This window comes from Lathyrus oleraceus, chromosome 3, assembly GCF_024323335.1.
Source record: "Lathyrus oleraceus cultivar Zhongwan6 chromosome 3, CAAS_Psat_ZW6_1.0, whole genome shotgun sequence".
Classification (NCBI taxonomy): Eukaryota; Viridiplantae; Streptophyta; class Magnoliopsida; order Fabales; family Fabaceae; genus Lathyrus; species Lathyrus oleraceus.
In genome coordinates this window covers 498190275-498206425 of record NC_066581.1, presented here as the reverse complement: position 1 = coordinate 498206425, position 16151 = coordinate 498190275, and positions in this window count along the sequence as shown.

Genomic DNA, 16151 nt, shown 5'->3' with positions numbered 1-16151 from the left:
GAGATTATTTTCTCCCCAATAGTGTAGAACGACTCAATATCTCTGGCCTCCTTGGACACTACGGTAAGGGAAACTAATATCTCTTTGTTTCCTAGGAACATGTAAGACCCCAATTTTGACCCTAAGATCCCTCATGCAATTTCATCATATGCATATACATTAGGATCACACCTTGGCATCCTCCTTACCCCTCTTTCATTGGGTTTGTTTTGGGAGAGATCACCAAGCACCATGTGATTGTATCATACTTGCATATTATCATTTTACTAACCAAAATACCAAAAATATGTCTTTGCATTTGCCTAACTTTTTTGTAGGTAGTGCACGATCACCATTGATTCATCAAGTACATATCTAGGGTTTGAGACCCTCATGACAAAGAGCACAACCATAAATTGATCCAAGAATGGTTATGAGCACCATATATGATTTCCATTGATTCCTACATGTTATATTGATCAAGTTTTCTTCAAGAGTTTGAGGGTGATTTGCCTTGGAAAGCCTAGTTTGTCTGGGTATCTTGAGTAACTTCTCCAACAAGCTATCTCACCAATTGATCAAATTTCTCAAGGTACACTTCAAAATTCATCATCCTACGCATCCATGAGCTACCATGAGCCAAGAAAGTCATAAGAATTGAAGGTTAGCAAGTTGGTTGATGGTGGTTGGCCAGATGAGTTCATCTAATCAAAACTGGGTCTCCCTAGACTCTATCTCCTACAATTTTCACCATATGAAAATTATTCCAAGAGAAAAATTACTCTAAATGACATTCCAAACAACTTTAATGATAAGACCTAGAGCTAGTTTTGTTTGGAAAATCATTTTCTATGTTGAAACATTATAGGTCATTTTGTCTAAACCCTAATTTGAAAGTCAACTTCCCAAGGCCATAACTTGCTCAATTTTTTATGAGATGAAAGATTTCTAAGTTGCACAATCAAATTCAAGATGTCTACTTCAACTTTTATGTTGGGGTGAGAGCTAATTCAAATTTTATGAGCATGTGATATGAGGTTACATTATAGGTCACTTTTGACCTATACCATTGAACAAGTGATTTTTCCAAACTTCAAAAATGCATAACTCTATCATTCTAAATCCAAATCATATGAAATTGGTGACCATTTTGAAGGTCTTTGAAATATATACAACTTTGATGAAGACACTTTTCGCATTTGAAGCTCACATAAAAAGTTAAGCAAGGTCGGATATTGAGATATATGGCTTGACACTTAGAAAATGTTTTGATATGTTGAAATTTCCAAACTTCCACCTCAAAATTCATCATGATACAAGTGTAAAATAGAAAAGTGTTGAACATGAAAGTTGTTCCTCTTGATCTAACCTTTCCAAAAAGTCCAATTTCATCCATTTTGAACAAGAATTGCTAGGGCTGCGCATGGCATGAAAATTGCATCATCAATTGGCAAGGATCAAACTTCAAATAGCTGTGTACAATTGCCTTGCATTCCAAGTTGATTTTAGACATGCTCACACTCAATTGTGGATCAAATGGAATATTTCATGGGTGTGTACATGCCCATGCACCCATGCATCACTCATTGCCAATTTTGGAAAGTCATTTGGAAGGTGCAAATATCACATGATCCAGCTATAAATAGAGCTCCATATGCTCAGAATTGAACACACATTCGCGCCAGCTTTGATCCTAAACCCCTAATCCTTCCATTTGAGAGGATAAACCTGAGAATTTCCTTTGGAAATTGAGTTGAATTCGCACTATTTTGAGATTCAAAACTCCAGGGATCTAAGACCTTTTGTGCATTCTAATCCACTCCTGCAAGCATACTGAGCAAGATCAAGCACAAGCCAAAGCAAGGACAGTTGAATCCAGACCTACATTGAAGGTATTTTCCAGAAAATTTCATCTCTTCGATTCTCTCTTAATTCCACTCAATTCTCTTGGATCTTTGGTTGTCTGAAGTCCTACCAATGTAGGCAAGAAGATTGAGTTGCTTAGAGGTCAAATCAAAGAAACTCAGTTGACACACCTCAAAATTCAACTCCTCATATCTTTCTATATATGTGGAGTTAGTTAAAATTGAGGTCAGATTCGTGCTCTACGCCATTTTTTTTCAGATAATGTTCTTCTTTTTTCATTTTTTTGATGGTGATGAGTGAACCAGTCCGGCCAGGGTCACCGAAGAAGATGACCGACCTTTGGACGCCGGTGATATGTTGGCATGGTTAAGAGCCATTGATCCTTTTCAAATTGTTTTAATCTCGTGCGTTGCTTTTAAATACCAAGCCTATGCCGCGTTGACTCAGGTCCAACATGGAACGCGCGCTGGTGGCCACTTGATCTGCCACCTCAATTAATGAGGGAGATCAAGCGGTCCACATTTTTTGATTTTTTATTTTAGTTTTTAATTGCTTTATTTTCATTAATTCATATTAATTTTAATATTGATCCAAAAAATATGAGAGTTTCACCAAACATTTTCAAATAATTTCCTCTTTCATATTCTGAATTAAAATTATTTTTTGGATCATTATTAATATTTTTCATGATTTAATTGATTTTGCATTTGTTTTTAATTGATTAAAAATACTTGTAAGTCTTTAAAAATTCTGAATTTTTTTCTCCAAGGTCCTTTGACCTTGTTTGACCTATGATAAATCTCATGGCCATTTCTTTGGTGTTTTGATGAGGTTTTAGGAATTTGACAAACCATATTTAATTTAAATGCCTTATTTTAGTATTTTTAATTTGAATAAATGTCAAATAATTTTGTTGACCAATTGTGATGACTTGTTTGAGTTTGACTCTTGTTGTTGGGCCTTGGTCAAGGTTGATTTGACTTTGTCAAGTTAATATCATTGGATTTAGGGGATTGATAGAATGTACATTCCATCTCCCAAAATGAATGAATGATATTAATTTGCTAAAAGTCCTCCTTTGACCAATTTGAGTTTTGATCCATCCCCCTCCCCCCTCTTCATCTCATTCCCCTTCTTTACGCATTCATCTCATTTGGCCTATGATATCTCAAAGTCCTAAATCTAGTTGATTGAAAAATTAACATGAGTATGAATGAGATTAGGCCACCTCTTTTGCATATTCTTTTTGTGTGTGGTATGTTTCATGAGCATAGTCCATTATATTATGTCTCTAATATGCATTAACACCAAAATTCTACTGCCCGACCTCAAATAGTTGTGACTTCTACATAAGTCCAATTACGATTGCTTAACATAGCGCTAAATTTGTGACATAAAAGGCATAGCATTCTAGTTAGTGAGATTGTAAGTCTCCCCTCTTTCATGGTATTATGTGGAAACTTGGCCTTTTTTCCTTCCTTTGAAAGATGTCTTGGCTCAAGGATCCATGCTTGTGATAAAGTGGGTTGAGTGTTCTCCAAACAATGTCTTAAAATGAAAAGCAAAAGCAAAACAATACTAACTTCTAACCTATTAACAACTAACTTTTAATTTCAAGCCATTTACTTTAATGTCATTTACTTCTAGCTTTTATACATTTGCCATTGTTCATATCATTCTAATTGTTTATCTTAATGCAATTTTCTCTTTGTCCACTTGGACCATATTGTGTGATATATCTTGTTTGTGTAAACTTTGCTTGTTTGTGTGGTCTTTGACCATTAATGTACATAATAACAACAAAAACCCTAAAAAACTTTTGTGTGGACTGTTGGCTTGATCTTGGACAAATGGACTTAGAATTTAGGCAACATTCCTATGCTAAAGGACTTGGCCAATGCCAACTTTCTGTGAAACCATGTGCTTTCAATTTGTAACTTCATCTGATACATCACTCAAGATCCCTCTGAGTTCATCTGCAACATGATCATTGTGTAGCTGTTATTTTGAACCTATGACTTTTGGAGTTCATATGCTACATGGGTTATTTTTGAAGAAGATCATGGAATGGCTAAAGCTTGGATGTGGCTATCTTTATTTGATGCCTTCGCTCTTCAAGATAATATAATTGTATATTTGTGTGTTGCTTGATTCTAAATGTCCAAGGGAATTCTGGGTTTCTATTGACATTCTTGTCTATTGGATTGCTACCCATTTGGTCAGATCTTTTCAACTTTTAACTTTTAATTTTGTGCATAGGATTATTCCCTTCATCTTCTCCCCATTTCTTTAATTTCAAAACCTCTCCCTCTTTTTTTCAAAATCTTCTTTGATTGAGGTTATTTTGTTCTAAACTTTGACCACTTTGTAAAAAGATAGAAACTTTGGCCTTATGCCATTGCACTTTTAAACTCCTTTTCTTAAATCAAACTTGTAAATAAACTTAACTATACTTGACTTAAACTTTCAAAAAATCCAAAAACAACTAACTCATCCAAACCATTTTCAGGCCTTTGTGCCTTTCAAACTTATTTTTTGTTAAAAACAATGTATCCACTTTGAAGTTTGTATCACGAACTACGAGGTTTTGATCCCTCATTTTTATGTTGGTACGTAGGCACAAGACCGAAGGTCTTGCCAAACACAAAAATATAACTAATGAATTCTTTTCTCATCCCCAAATTCTATTTGTTTGTAAACATCAATTTGTACCAAATACATATGTACATAAAAAGCGCTCCCTAGGAGTACCTAGGATACTTTGGGTGCTAACACCTTCCATCTGTGTAACCAACCCCCTTACCTGTAATCTCTGACATTTTATTAGTTTTGATTTGAAAACTTGTTACTTTTGGGTTTTGTTCATACTTTTTCCCTTTTCCCTTGGAAACAATAAAGCACGGTGGCGACTCTGTTTATTTGATCTCTAGCTTATCCATAGCTTGATGATCATGAATTTACCACTACAGAAATTAAGTGCGACTCTACTGGGGAGTAGTCTCCAGTGGGTTTAGCCTACTTTTTGTGTGTATATATTTGTATATATGTGTTGTTTGTATATATGTATATGTGATATAATATGCTTGTTGTGCTTGGTGATCTCTGAGTGGTGAGATAACTTCTAACCCAAACTTGAGTGCAATTAAGATAGGAGGATGGTACAGTCATGTTCGACTTGTGTGGAGTAGTCCTTAACAAGTTGGCTTGAGATCCATCTGCTTAGTGGAGACTCTTTCGGATTTGGAAATGTCACACAAGTATTTGTGATTAGGCATTACTATCTCTAATTTGGGCCTGAGAAGCCGAGGACCGTAGAAAATTTACCCCCTCTTGGCCTATTTAGTACGTAGTGCGGAAACTGTTCAAGTGTAGACTTGATAACTGTTGTTACGCGATACTACACTCAGACGAGTTTCTCTTGAGAATATTACGGGTCGATGAGTCAGTCATCTTAACCTATAATATCCGATAGATGGAATTAAGACTCTGGGAACTTTTTAGAACATGATCTACAGGTTTTTATCCTTAGTTCACTCCTTTGGGATGGTTCTTACCCAGACTCCATGCTCGTGACTTGCAACAAACCCTTGATTCTTGGTTGATCCAATCAAGTCTTGTCAATATCAATGGAACTTGGGTGTTGATAAGGTGTAAACCATAATCCACCAAAATGGATGATTGATCTTGACAATGACTTGATTCATACCTTGACCTTTGTTTGCCTTGTGTGTGATCCTTTATTTGTGATTGTTGCATTCATGCGCATCATAACATTAATCACACGAAAATTTCAAGGAACTGAGGTATCATTTGCAAATATTTCCAGACCATGGATTGTGGACGAAGGAATGCTAAGAAGTACAGTTTCAGATGTCTCGACTTGAAAGAGTTAAAGAAGCTAGCATCTTTTGTATTAGATCCCTTGGACTTCAAACAACGCCATGGGAAGCTTCTGTCTATCTTGTCGGCTGATGTAGTTGAAGGACTTTTAAGTGTGCTAGTGCAGTTCTATGATCCTCTCTACCTTGTTTCACTTTCCCAGATTTTCAGCTTGTGCCTACCTAGGAGGAGTATTCTCACCTCTTGGGGATACCTGTTTCTAGTAGAGTACCTTTTAGTGGATTGGAAGAGATTCCTAATTCTCATATTATTGCTGAAGTTATTCACTTAAAGAAGTCTGAGATAGAGGCTCATTGAGTGAAGAAAGGAGGATTGTTTGGGTTGCCATATGATTTCCTCATCAAGGAAGCTACTGCTTTTTCTCAAGCCGGTAGTGTGGATGCTTTTGAAGCTATCTTTGTGTTGCTCATCTATGGGTTAGCTTTGTTCCCTAACATTGACGGTTTTGTTGATGTTAACGCCATTAGACTTTTCTTGATTGGGAATCATGTGCCTACTTTGTTGGGTGATATGTATTTCTCTTTGCATCTAAGGAACTCTAAGGGTGATGGAACTATCGTCTGTTGCATTCCTCTTCTGTACAAGTGGTTTATTTCGCACTTGCCTCAGACCCCGGCTATTGTGGAGAACAAACAATGTCTAAGGTGGTCTTAGAGACTTATGTCTCTCACTAATGATATAGTTTGGTATGGTCCGTCTTTGAGCAGTTTGGAGATTATTGATAGTTGTGGTGAATTCTCTAATGTGCCTCTCATTGGTACACAAGGAGGAATTAACTACAACCCTGCTTTGGCTCGTCGTCAACTTGGGTTCCCCTTGAGAGACAAACCTAATAACACTTTGTTAGAAGGTATTTTCTATCAAAAGGGTAAAGATCCCCAACATTTGAAGCAGAAGATTGTGCATGCTTGGCATAATGTGCATAGGAAAGGAAGATCCGAGCTTGGTCCGCGCAATTGTGTAGCTTTGGAGGCTTACACTCTTTAGGTGAAGAAGAGAGCGTTGGAGTTGAAGATGCCTTATCCTTGTGAAAGACCTATGTCTATGGTTGTGGTTGAACCAAGATGTAAAGGAGTTGGAAGACAGACTCGTCAAGATGAAGCAAGAGAAGGATATGTGGGAAGAGCGTTTCTATGCTTTGAGCAAGAAGCATGAAGAGTTGTTGTTGGAGTCTAAGGACAAAGATGCGTTCATTGAGCTACTTGAAGACCGAGTGACAAAGAGACAGAGAGAGCCAGAGGTTTCATCTTCTAGCATGCCTCAGCCTTCCGTTGCTTGGAAGAAGATTGTTGATCAGCTTGTCCTCGAGAAGACTCAGATGAAGGATTCTTTTGAGATCGAGATCCGTCGCATTCGAAGGAAGTACGTGCCTTCAGCCAGATCTTCTGACGTTGTTAGGGATCCTTAGGATGACTAGTCTCCTTTTCTCTTGTATTTTTTTATTTGATTTCTGAAATTGTACTCAGTGTAATCCTTCCAATGACATAAATGAAAAGAGATTTTTTGGTCATACAAAAATTATTGCAAATTGTTGGTATATATATGTTTGCAAATGATATAGTAAGTTCCTTGAAAACAAAAATAAATAAACAAGCATTGCATTTTCATGCATCATTTGCATAAGCAGGTTTCTCTTTCGCCAGATGTCTCATTGGTGTTTCTTTTGTGCTTTAGCCAGGCTGACTCATCGGTACAACACCCGCGCTAATCATCTCAGAATTATGGAGCATCTAGAGCAAGAGAACAGAGAGTTGAAGGACGAGATCACCCGCCTGGCTGCCATGATGGAGTCAGTTCTTGCTGCTCAGAGTCAATCTTCTCCAACGCCTGCAACTCCTCTTGCGAGGACGGTTATTTCAGAGGTGGCTACCTCTATCATGCATGCTGCTACCGCCCATTTTGCACCTACTATGCCTTCCGGATTCCCGTGGGGAATGCCGTCCAACTTTGTGCCTGAAGGCTTTGCACCCACTTTTGCTTCAATGCCGGCATCTAGCACGGTCATGTCTGTGCCACCTCCTGTTGTGCACACCTTACCTCATGTAGAGGATACAATTTATCACTCCGAGCCATCTGGGGGTCCGGATATCTATGAGAAAATGGATGAAATGAAAGATCAGTTTCTTGAGCTGCGCAAGGAATTGAAGACATTGAGGGGTAAGGATTTGTTTGGGAAGAGTGTCACTGAGTTGTGTTTAGTGCCCAACGTCAAGATCCCGGTGAAGTTCAAAGTGCCTGACTTTGAAAAGTATAAGGGGAATACTTGTCCGCTTAGTCATCTAGTGATGTATGCTCGCAAGATGTCTACTCAGACCGATAATGATCAACTGTTGATTCATTATTTCTAGGACAATCTGACCAGTGCTGCGCTCCGTTGGTATATGGGGCTGGATAGTGCAAGCATTCGCACTTTCAATGACTTGGGAGAGGCTTTTGTAAAGAAATATAAGTACAACATGGACATGGCGCCTGATAGAGACCAACTCAGGTCTATGTCTCAGAAAGATAAGGAGACATTTAACGAGTACACGCATAGATGGAGGGAATTGGCTGCCCAGATCACTCCTCCTTTGGAGGAAAAAGATATGACAAATATCTTTCTAAAGACCTTGAGTTTATTTTATTATGAACGAATGATTGCTAGTTCCCCTAGTGACTTTACCGAAATGGTAAACATAGGGATGAGGCTTGAGGAAGGAGTCCGAGAGGGACGTTTGTCGAAGGATTAGTCCCTTCATCTTTTCCCCATTTCTTTAATTTCAAAATCTCTCCCTCTTTTTTTCAAAATCTTCTTTGATTGAGCTTATTTTGTTCTAAACTTTGACCACTTTGTAAAAAGATAGAAACTTTGGCCTTATGCCATTTTCAAACTCCTTTTCTTAAATCAAACTTGTAAATAAACTTAACTATACTTGACTTAAACTTTTAAAAAAGCCAAAAAGAACTAACTCATCCAAACCATTTTCAGGCCTTTGTGCCTTTCAAACTTAATTTTTGTTAAAAACAATGCATCCACTTTGAAATTTGTATCACGAACTACGAGGTTTTGATCCCTCATATTTATGTTGGTACGTAGGCACAAGACCGAAGGTCTTGCCAAACACAAAAATAAAATTAATGAATTCTTTTCTCATCCCCCCATTCTATTTGTTTGTAAACATCATTTTGTACCAAATACATATGCACACAAAAAGGGCTCCCTAGGAGTACCTAGGACACTTTGGGTGCTAACACCTTCCCTCTATGTAACCAACCCCTTTACCTATAATCTCTACATTTTATTAGTTTTGATTTGAAAACTTCTTACTTTTGGGTTTTGTTCGTACTTTTCCCTTTTTCCCTTGGAAACAATAAAAGCACGGTGGCGACTCTTGTTATTTGATCTCTAGCTTATCCATAGCTTGATGATCATGAATTTACTGCTACATACCACATAAGACAAAAAGAAATCATTACCACCATCACAATCGCTACTAGAACTACTAGAGATCTCGATCCCCCAAAACTAAAAGCTCTACGCCAGTCTAGGGCTCTACAAAAATGTCTACTTTTTTTTCTAAATCTCTAACCATTGTTATTATGAAGCAAAAAAGAGAATGAATCAATACCTAAAACAACTTGAATAGAAGGAAGATGGAATGAGCTTGCATATGGTTGTGCAAAAAAATAAAGTATAAAATGAAAAAGGGAGAAAAGGATTCCTCTTATCGGAGAGTTAGAGCTACACTCAAAAGTCTTTTAGGCTTTCCCTCAAAAAGCTCATAACGACCCTGACACGTGTAAGGGTCAGGATTATTAGGTGTCTTAATTATAAACCATCATAGCTTACATTAAATGTAAATAAGCGCTTCCATCACTTGGCTAATGTTTGACATCCCTAAGCTGACATGAAAACTGCCCATAAGTCACTTGACAAGGGCTTGATAACTTGCCCCTAGATGAGGGACTCGCTACTAGCGTAGCTATTTACCCAATTGAGGGACTCTCATCTAACTGAGGAACTCTCCCCTAACTATGAGACTCAATTGGAAATAATGAAACACTTAACCTATATAGAGAAGGAACTAATTCACTTCTCCTTTTACAAGCCTTTATGCTTGACGAATTTTATAGTGATATATTTGTAAAAGGCTTGCATGGGCGATACAAGGACCTGCCCCTGTTGGGGTCTCTCCAAAGGGGTGACACCTAGGCATTACTTTCCTTGCAAATTGGTCAGCCCTGATAGGAAAGTGGGAATTATGATGTGTATACAGTCCATAATGACATGTGGAAGAAGTCATGGCCATGATTCCCTAAGAAATAAGTAGTCAATATGTTCCCTGGTCAATATGGGCGATTATTACTTCCTAGAAGTTCCCTAAATCCAGGTCCATGAGCTCTTATAAATATCTCACCCTTAGGGTGAAGGATAACAATATGATGTTCACCAAAGAATACCCTTGTAACAGATCTTCTCACCCTCGTGAGCTTCTCTAACCCCAGAGAAACACCTCTAAAACATGACTCTTCACCCGTGTGAGCTTGCCATGACATCCAAAAATACTAAAGCCTCTAATAATCTCTACTAATGTAGGGTTGTTATGCAATTTGTACTTTTATTTAGCAAGTAGACACTTAATAAAATTCAGCGTCAACAAATTGACATGTAAAATAAAACTAAGCTAGAGATAGTTCAGTCAAGTATTAATTATTTAGGCAACTAAGAAACACTAATTATGATAACTAATCCACCAAGAAGGATTATTCATTCTTTGAATTAAAACATTAGTCAAAATTCGAATGAAAATGATCAAGAGGATAACACATATACGAGAGTCTATGAAAGCCGGAATAAATAACGACAAAATGTTCTATGATAACATGAGAGATAGAAGTCATATCACCACCCAAATTCTTAAGGAAATGGGTATATATATCACCTCTCTTCTATTTCTAACATTTTATCTATTCATAGACAATTTGAGGCTTTACCACTCACAATTTAGCCCAAATATATCTTCTACAAGTATGAGTATCTCACATCCTATAACAAGATCCAACACAAGATCTAGCTTCAGCTTATCGTCAAGTCGAACATGAGCTCTAATACTAGTTATTAGAGAGTTCCAGGAAGTTGGGAGTAACGTGTCCAATGGTTCAGGTCCATAAAACGGGAGACACCACATCTCTATCCAAAACCTTAAGGCATTAGGTATATAAGTCACCTTTTTATATATCCAAATTATATTCATTCATAGTAGATGTGTGACTTAACCATTCACACTTGAAAGCAACTATCTTAAAAAAATAGGTGTATAACCACATCCTATAACATGAAATTGAGTCATTTCTTGAATCAAAAGTGTCTTGACAAATTTAAATTTAGAAAGTGTCTATATTGAATTCAAAATTTGATCATCCACGTATCACACAAGAAGGTATATAAAGGGTATCCAATTTTATAGTGGCTTTGAGAGTGCTTTGATCAAATGATTCCTTTGGGATACCATACCCTCTAATTTTTTCCCTTTCTTCACATGTCTTCTTATTATTTATTAGAAAGTGAAGAAAATTAGTATGAAAATGTGCTTAACGTAATGAGGATGATCTATGGGGATAAAGGCCCTAGAAAATCAAAACTTTAGGAATTCAAGAGGGAAAAATGAGTACTTGGGATCTCTAGATGGCCATCTTTTTCTTATCATCTTCAAGTTCAAGAGTGCACTCAAAATTTCCTTTCATAATTAATTTTAAGGCCCAGGAGGCAATGAGAGGAGGAACTGAAATGGAATTACGAGAAGTTGAAGACATGGTGGTTCTTTAGAAATAAGGATTTTTTTTAATGAAGGCAATCTCAAAAGTTTTGTCAAGAGATTTTGAAAATAAAATGGAGTAAAATTTGAAAATTTATAAGTTAATTCAAAAATATGATATAATAATTTAGTTTCTTGAACAAACACAAGAAACCCTATTAGGTTTTGCAAAAGAGATTGAAGAGGGAAGAAGAAGAAAATCATGATTGGTTATAACTGTTTTACTATTCACTTTCTCTATTAGGGTTTAAACATTACAAGTGAATAACAACAACCAAAACTCCTCTAAAAAATCTGAGAGAGCTAGTATATTTATAAACTACTAAGCTAATTTAGGCTACAAGCTAACTTAAATAATTGGGCTTAAACAAGGCCTAATTCGACATACTACTTAGAATACAAGTTAACATATTTCTCCAACATGCTTGAACAGACATCGACTACATGATGCACAACTCCTGTTAAAATATCAAGTTATCTATGTCGAGATTGGAGTTTGATCCAAATTCTCACAAATCTCCACCTTGGAACAAACTTTACAAACATCAAGGGAACAAACTAGCTTTCTTCACTTAGCACATGCATTTGCAAGTTGAATTTGCACTTCCTCCAAACATCAAAGTTGAAGTAGACATATTTAATTTAATAATGAATTTTGAATGGCTTTCATCTCATAAAAAATTATAAAGTTATGGTCTTGGGAAGTTGACCTCCAAACTAGGGTTTAGACAAAATGACCTATAATCTTTCACCATAAAAAATGACTTTCCAAGCAAAACTATCTCTATACCTCAACATGAAAAAGTTGTTTGGAATATCATTTAGAGTAACTTTTCTCTTGGAATCATTTTCATGTGACAAATATTGTAGGAGATAGGGTATAGGGAACCACCGTTTTAACCAATTGACTTCCTCTGGTCAACCACCATGAACCAACTTGCTAGCTTGACATTCTCTTGACTTTTGGGACTCATGGAGGATAATATATGCATAAGATGATGTAATGTGAAGTATCCCTTGAAATATTTGATCAATTGGTGAAGAAACTTGTTGAAGAAGTCACACAAGATACCCAGATGAATTAGGGTTTTGGAGGGAAGCAAACTCCAAACTCTTGATGATCTCTTGATCAAAGTAACATGTGAAGATCATGGGGATCCATATATGATACTTAGAGCCAAAGTAAACTAATTCTTGATTGATCTCCTTGCATTGAGGGTATCAAACCCTAGATATGATCTTGATAGAGCATAGGTGAACATGTACACTACCTACAAAAAAATAAACTAATACATTGACATATTTTTGATATTTTGGTTAGTAAAATAAAGAAAAGCGAAGTATGATACAATCAAAAGTGCTTGGTGATCTCTCCCAATACAAACCCAATGAATGAGGGGTGAGGAGGATGCCAAGTTGTGATCCCAATGCAAATGTATATGATAAGATAGCATGAGGGATCTTATGGTCAAAATTGGGGTCTTACAGCTGCCCCTATTTGAGGACGTTCTAGCTGAGGAGATGAAGGTTAAAATCTTCGTATCGACTCAGTAGAACGAGCTTAAAAAACAAAAATAAAAGTAAATTTTGGTCCCTAAGAGACCTCATGATGCATATGATATGAAATGTTAAAAATAATCTATGTGGGGAAAATACTGCCACAAAGGGAAAAGAATCCGGAGATACTGAATGTCCACAAGAGCATAATGCTTTCCATAAGGAAAACTCACTAGGGAGACAGAGACTCTGGGGATAAAGAGTTGTGTGTAGGCCATGCTACGACTTAAAACTGTTGGGGGCACGAGGGATTCCATGAAAATAAATCAATGGAAGGACTCATCCGGGGATAAAGGAAAAAAATCTGCAGGGGAAACGGGTAAATCAGGACAAAACTGAAATACTTGATCTAAATAGGAAACAACAATTTCACCGAGGAAATACGCACTCAAACTCAACTGGGGAAGAAAAGAACTTCAACACAGGAGTAACATAAATATATTATCCACTACCGGTTACTGCGTAGGGATATAACATAATCTGACAGAGAGGACATCCATAACCGGTTAGGGTAAACATATCGAGGATGACTTGCTGAGGGCAACAGGAGGTGTATCCATTACCAGTTACAGGGTAAGAATAACCAGCTGGGGGAAAACCAAAATAGGATTTACAACTACCAGTTACTGGGTAGAAGACCAAAGAGAGAGAATATTCGTCACTGATTAAAGTGAACATATCAAGGATAAACTCAAAGGAAGAATATCCGTCATCGGTTAAGATGAACATATAAAGGATATACCACCTGGGGAATTAGGAAGAAAAATCCGTTACCGGTTAGGGTAAACATATCAAGGATAAACTCCGAGGGGAGAAACAGGAATTATATCTATCGGTTACTGGATAGAATGCCAAAGAGAGAATATCCGTCACCGGTTAAAGTAAACATATCAAGGATAAACTCCGCAAAGGGGAAAGCAGGAGTTACAACTACGGGTTACTGGGCAGAAGACCACAAAGAGGAGGAAACTCGTCATCGGTTAGGATGAACATATCAAGGATTAACCCTATGGGAAAAAATAGGGATTATAACTACCTTCTTACTGGGTAGAATACCAAAGAGAGAATATTCTTCACCGGTTAGGATGAACGTATCAAGGATAGACTTAAAGCAGGGGAAAAAAATATTTGTCATCGGTTAGGATGAACATATCAAGGATAAACTTCCTGGGGAAACGTGAAAACGAAACCGCCGGGGAGAAAGAGGAAATATATTAATTTTACCGGGTATTGGGCAAAAGTAAAGTACTCACAAATTGAGAATAATATTACCGGTTACTGGGTAACAGACTCTCAGGGGACCCAAAAGCATCTATCTAGGCAAGATCTAGAAAGAAAAGGTCAATCAAAGACTCAACCAAATAAGGATATATGATGATTATGCTGACAAAACAATTAGACAGGATACAAACATTGCCGATCTGAATCATCAATACAACACTCGGCCAATCTAGACAGGAAGGAATCAACTGGAGAAAGAGAGGTAGGGGATGAATGCGAACCATCCACCTCAAAGGATCAAATCCTAGTTGTGGCAAAGGAAAAGACCTGCCGAGGATCTACACCATCAACTCTACGGGGAATTTTAGGTCAACACCATATCAAATGGGAGACAACCTTGCAAAGGATCAGAAATAATGCTCTAGAATCAGTTTTGAACTGGAATCCGCTGGAGACTTTAGGGGAAACACAATCTTGTGATGGATCTAATAAAAACTGCTGAGAAAACGTGCCTACAACTCACGAGAGGCAAATGCAAACTCGGATGGGGAAACCAACAAAATTCGGCCGGAGATATTAGAATGCTGCTGGGGATGAAACAATGATCACGCCAACCACTTAGGGAAAACCAACAATGCCTCGCATTTTAGGGCTCACCTGTTTTCAGACCTCTGTTGATATTCCTTATATGAAATCAAATGCTCTTTAAAAGTAACTGCTTTTATTATTTAAGAAAACATGATTTTAATTTTAAAATTTCAATTTCAAAATGACCATCATAAAGTTTTAATTCTATTTTGCTGAATAAATAAGAGTAGAAACAATTGGATAAAAGCTCAACTTTATTTAATAGAATAGTAGTCTGTAAATGACAAGACTCCATAGATTTTTACAAAAGTTGAAAAATGGTAATTTACATGGAAAATGGCTACATTGAATACAATGATCACTAATCCTTCTACCGCCTTCAATATCCGTTGTGCTCTTGGCTTTGGTTGAAGATGAATTAGAACCAAACGTTATGCTCAAGAATGTCTTCAAGACTAAAGATCAACAAGATGCAGTTACTTGCCATAATCCCTAATTTTTGCATAAATTTCCCCAAGGTGGGGTACTCAATTTATCAGGATAATTTTTCTATTTTATGTCTCTAAGTTTTTCCTGGATCGCCCTTTCGGGTTTTCAATACACCGAGACGCTCATTTTTGCCTAAGCCGCCCTTTCGTGTTTTCAACTTAGCGAGTTGTTCTTTTCTTTTTTAGGCAAAGTATTTATTGACTGCATCGGCATTCATAGGACGAGTGAACTCTTCACCATCCATAGTTGTAAGAATCAAAGCAAGACGTAGTCCATTTGCCCCTAGCATAATTAGGAGTCCATTTGCCCCTAGCATCTGGTTTGAAAGATAAAATCTTCTTGAGCACCAGGTCACCTTCTCTGAATACACAAGGTCTGACCATCTTATCAAATGCTTTCTTCATTCTCTGCTGATATAACTAACCATGACACATGGCATTCAATCTCTTCTCTTCAATCAAATTCAGCTGGTCATACCTGGTCTGACACCATTAAACTTTAATCAACTTGGCTTCCATCAAGACACGTAATGACGGGATCTCAACCTCTACGGGGAGCATAACTTCCATGCCATAAACAAGTGAGAAAGGAGTTGCCCCTGTTGAAGTGCGGGTGGATGTGCAATACCCATGCAAAGCAAATGGGAGCATCTCATGTCAATCTTTGTATGTTACAACCATCTTCTGAATGATCTTCTTAATATTCTTGTTCGCAACTTCAACAACCCCATTCATCTTAGGTCTGTAGGGAGAAGAA